We start from the raw sequence: 5,212 nt of genomic DNA, 5'->3' as shown, positions 1-5,212 counted from the left end.
AACTTTAGCCTCAAATAATTCTCATCTTAGGTACTTAATTATGCAATGAAAAAAGTGTTTTAAACAGAAATGTGAGATGCTCTTTAGTAATGCTTTGAAAAGTGCATGAGTCTAATACTGACATTTCCTTTAATGTTTTAATTTTTTTCTTTGTTTGCTCTATCAAATATAATGTGCAGGAATTTTTTCTTATTGAACTGCAGAGATAAATTTTTAGAAAACTGTACACCTTAATACTGATGGTATAAAAGTCTTCTTGCTTTCCCTAGTGGCATAAAGTAACACTTCAAATATTTACCTTTCTATTCTTCAGTGGTGCAATCATGGCTCATTGCTTCCTGGAAGTCATGGGCTGCAGCAGTCCTCCTGCCTCAAGGTCCTCACTAGGTGGGACCATAGACACACGCCACCAGGCCTGGCTAATTTCTTTGACTTTTCTCTAGAGACAGGGTTCACCTGTGTTTCCCAGGCTGGTCTCAGACTTCCAGACTCAAGTGAACCTGAACCTCCCGCCTTGACCTCTCAAATTGCTGAGATTACACGTATTAGTCACCACATCCGGCCTAAATTTCTTATGTGCCATGGTACTGCAAAACGCCATAATTAGGGGCAGCTGGATGGAAGGTGTAGGAGGACACTGTAGTGCCTTTTCAATATTTCTGTATCTCTAAAATAATTTCAACAGAAAACATTTATTTTAAAACATGAAGGGGGTTCTCCTTCCATAAGGGTAGAGTACAAAGGCAGGCTCACGGTGTTGTTGGAATTCAGAATGCTGGTGGCAGGACTGGGGGTGCTGGGAGGGGCTGGACATGGTTGGCTTTGTGATCTGGGGACTAGTGTGTTCCATCCGTGAATGTCTTTCGAGCTGCACACTTTCTTAATAAATTTTCATAAGTTTAACAAAAATAAAGTAGGGGATGTGGGCTGGCTCGGGTTGTTCAGAAGGGGCGGACCCAGCAGCTCTGTTCCGAAATCATAATGGGAACCAAAGGGCCCCTATATCAAGTCCGTCGGAGCCGGGGCATCAAGTTCCACTCAGGAATCTCCAGGAACCCTGAGGGTCTTCCCTGGGCGGGGCCGGGCTGGGCACACCCTGAAGTGTGTCCACAGGGTGGGTGTCTTCCCGGACAGCCCCACAGGACAGGATGTGGAAGAACAAAGGTGCCCACGGTGGGAAACTAACCAAGTAGGCCCGATGGAACCCAGGGCTGTGGTGGGCCTGGAGGCCTGCCTGTCACACTTTGAGAGGAGTCGTCCTGCCACTTGAAGCCAGCACAGGCCTAGGTGCCGAGAACCCTTGCTCCGGTTTGGCTGAAAGGAAAAGAGTCATGGTCAGCGTCTCCACTGAGCCCATGCAGGCCTTTCCCGGCCAGGCCCCACCTGCCTAGGTCTCTGGAGTCCTCAGGGTCTCTGTGTGGCCCCGTGGTCTGACACTGAGGACACGCCTGTAGTGTGCTGATCCCAGGGGAGAGGTGTGTGCCGCCTGGCATGGGGAAGCTGTGGGGGGATGGCAGGTGGCTCCTGGGACTGCCCTCAGGGTTCAGACTGGCTGGGGGATTCCTACCACACACCCTCGGCCCAGGGCTATTGGTCTAGAGATACAGCCCCCAGTGAGAACTCAGGTGGGAGGGGACTTGGATGTCACCCAGCCCTTTGCCACCTCACATGGGGACCCATCTCCACAGTGGGTGACTGGACCCGGACATGGGTCAGCCTCTGCCCTCCTGGGCTGCCCAGTCCATGCCAGGACTGAGCGTTCCCACATCTGGCTGAATTCCTGGCTCTGGCTCTCACCCGGGGTCCCGCTTGTGCCCTCTCCCTGAATGCTCTGGGGTCAGGGACACCCGATTCCCTTGTCTCCCTGGCTCAAGGCTGGTTGTCCTGGCAACCTTGGAGGAGCGTGCAGGAGTGAGGGGCCTCTGCTGCTCTCTGAGGCTGTGGGTGCTTGCAGGGAGGGGTGGAGTTTCCCACAAATGGGTCTGGCTTCTTTAGTGCCCTTGAGGGTCCTGTGATGGGGCGAGAGAGACACTGTGGAATGTGGGAGGGGGCTTGTTGGAGGGTCATGCCCACATCCCCTTCCGGCGGGCACAACACATCCAGTACACACGCACTGAGCGCCTGCCCTGAGGACTGGTGGGCCTCCTGTGCTTTCTTAGAGTCCAGGAGGAAGAGGAGGAAGAAAAGGTGAAGAGGAAGGCCCAGGTAGTAGGGTTGCGGGTCTCGGGCACTCCCCCACTATTGACTGCCCCAGAGGGTGACATGGGAGGGGACATGGCACTGGAGCCCACCTGGGGGTGGCAGGTCCCCTTGCTTCCTTGTTAGTTTCTTCATCGAGGCCCTTAGATGCTTGAGCACAGAGTCATCATCCAACTCCCAGGTGTGGAAGAACTGGTTCCGAAACCGTGTCCACAGGCCACATCCGGATGTCTTCATGAGGCGCTCTAGGGACAGGGTGGACATCAGGCCAGGAGAGTTCCCTGGGAGGGGGCACAGCTGATACCCCGTGGCCACTTCAGTCTCCCGCTAGGCGATGCCAGAACGTTCTGTGGCCACCCCAGGGGTACAGATGTGCACAGGAGCCTGTGGCTGGGGGACGTGGGCAGGGAAGTGCTCAGGACACTCCTGACTTTCATCTGGGCCATGTGGGGGACAGGCTCGGTGTCACTGTGCCTTGCCCAGGCCACCTGACCAGACCTCCCTCTAGGCCAGAACAGAGGATCATGAGGACAGTGTGAGGAAGCCGCCCTTGGGTAAGTTGGGGTCTGACCCCAGGGCTCCCCATGCCCCACTGGGCACACGGAGACTTACTCCTCTGAACTTTAAAGGCAATGCTTCTCATCGGCATCAACACCTGTTCTCCTTCCAGCAAATACACGTCCCACAGGCGCAGGATGAGCCCAAGAGAGATCTGTGGGGATAGCAGGTGTGGGAGACTGTAGCCCTTCCAGGCTGGGACTGGTGGCTTGAGCTGAGCCCACTGGGGCTTCAGTCCCCAGAGTCAGTGACCTTCCCCATGAGGGTTTCCTGAGCCCTCCAGGACGCTGGGTCAGACAAGGTCTTGCAGCTCCTCATGGGGGGCACTCATTGGAGTGGAGGTGTGGCTCCTGGAGAGAGTGGCTTGCCCAGGGCAGAGGCTTCCCTAGTCCCTGCCAAGGTGGGTCCTGGCCCAGTCTGCCTGTAAGGCAGGGTCTGAGATCCCAGTTATTGCCCTGGGATGACCCCTCTTGGGCAGGGGTTTTGTTTGGGTGTCCTGTGGGGACCCCTGTGGGCAGAGCCTCCTGTGGGCTGTGGGTGAGCAGACCCCGGGCTGGGAAGCAGAGCACTGCAGGGCAGGAGGGTCCCTGAGCCAGGGTCTCCCTATGCCTTCTTACCCGTCATTCACCATCTGGAGAAGCCAGCCTAGCGAGGAACCCCTCTTGGCCTTAAAGACCTTCCTTGTCTGGCGGGAGGAACAGGGTGCTCAGGGCCCTGGGCTGCCCTAAAAGCTTCCCTCTTCAGGGCCTCCTGAAGACCCTTCCCCTAGTGCAGAACACTGGGGGTGTCAGGGCTCCCCACACTTGCCGATCCCCTTCCCACACTCCCGGTGGACCTGCCCTTTGCCTGTGCTCTGCGGGAGCTGGGCCCCCATCCCTGTGCCTCTGTCCTAGACCAACTCCCAGCCCATGGAGAACCCACATCCCAGGTCAGCCCGGTGGCTGGGACTCAGCCAGTCTGGCCACGGGATCTGGGGCCTCTGGAGAACAGCCCAAGCTTGCTCACCAGACGCCAGAAACTCACCAGACGCCAGAAACTCACCAGACGCCACATGGTCTTGGGCTGTGACGTGGGGACCACATGCTCCTGATGGTCTTGGAGCCCCTGGACTGTCCCGCCGTTTGAACTGTGGAATCCTGAGAAGCCCCCAGCCCATCATGAAATCAGAGCCTTCCCCCAAGATGTGGAGCCATCAGCTGGAAGAGCTGGGCAGCTGGAGAGGCCCCCAAACCTCAAGGCCTCCCACCCTCCCATCTGGTGACCCACCATGCAGCCTTTGCCCTGGGGAGGTGGGTCAGGAACATCCCCTGGAGCCTGGCTGCAGGTTTCCCTGGACGCCTCCTGGACCAGGCTGCAAAAAGGGCAAGCCTGACTTGAGGCCACCACATGGCGGCCAGAACAGGGCGGGTGCTGGGCACCCTGGTCGTCTCCTGGAAGTGGGGTCGGGCCAGGGGACACGGGATGGGGAGATGCTGCCACCTGGGCTTGGTCTGCCCATTCGTGGGCACCAAGGGCAGCAGGAGCCTGGGCTGCTGGAGGGCAGGAGGACTCTCAGTGAGGGGAGAGTCAGCTGCACAGAATCAGAGCCAGAGGGCGTGGCAGCAGGACACAGAGGGTGGCCACGGGGAGGATGAGATGCCCTCCGCTGATGGGGATGAAAGGCGTCTGACTTGGGCTTTGGGGGTCAGCCGCAGACTGCTGTGGGACCCTCAGCAGAGACATCCTAAAGGCTCCCAACAAGCTGGCAACACAACGAAGGTGACTTGGCTGAAAGCCAAGATCACCTGGCCAGGGTGGCTGCCCCCGGGACTCACTGCATGAAGTCTTGGGGGCAGCTGTCCACCTACCCTGCAGGGAGTGCCTCTCACTGGCCAGCAGCTGCACCAGTGCCCAGAATGCATCCTCCTCAGGCAGATATAGGAGGAACAAGGCCGCGATGGGGCTCAGGTCCCTGCAGTAGCCCACCTCCTGCAAGAGCCAGAGTCACCGTGAAAGGACATCACCTGGGAGGACTGAGGTCACCTGGGAGGACTCATGTCATTGGAGAGGGCAGAGGTGACTGGGGAGGCTTCCTCTGAAGAAGAGGCTTCCTCAGGGTGCAAATTCATTTCATGACAAGAGCCAAGTCCATCAGGCACTTCAGCACCTTGTCCATACTAACTTTAAAAGAAGCGATGGCACCCACCAGACACCCACTCCTGTGAACAGGGAAATACTGCCTGGGAACGTCACTGCCGGGAATACTCACCGGGTTATACTCCGAATATGCCAGGAGGATGTAGAATAGTTCCCGCTGCCTAGGAGACAGAGAAAGGAGGCTTTTGTTTGTTTTGTGCAGATGCCGTTGGTTTCACTTTGTCCACAAAGCCTAACAACGAATCCCATTTCAGGTTCAGATGATTCACCACATAAGCAGTGAGCTTCTCAGGGCCTTTGAAGAAATATTTCAGTAAAA

General features: G+C 56.8%; 1 pseudogene across 1 annotated transcript; it reads right to left on the bottom strand.

The window, feature by feature from the left end:
• Positions 1-941: 941 nt before the first annotated feature.
• LOC101007450 lies at positions 942-5,107 on the bottom strand (annotated as a pseudogene). The gene is made up of 6 exons (XR_004181242.1): positions 5,006-5,107; positions 4,605-4,725; positions 3,799-3,893; positions 2,812-2,911; positions 2,292-2,444; positions 942-1,314 (listed from the first exon to the last, which is right to left on the bottom strand). The product of XR_004181242.1 is annotated as a TBC1 domain family member 3G-like (transcript).
• Positions 5,108-5,212: the final 105 nt, after the last annotated feature.

Source organism: Papio anubis, unplaced genomic scaffold (genome assembly GCF_008728515.1).
Source record: "Papio anubis isolate 15944 unplaced genomic scaffold, Panubis1.0 scaffold1319, whole genome shotgun sequence".
Taxonomy (NCBI): domain Eukaryota; kingdom Metazoa; phylum Chordata; class Mammalia; order Primates; family Cercopithecidae; genus Papio; species Papio anubis.
The sequence above is the reverse complement of the archived record's forward strand: the minus strand, read 5'-3'. Positions and strand labels throughout refer to the sequence as shown.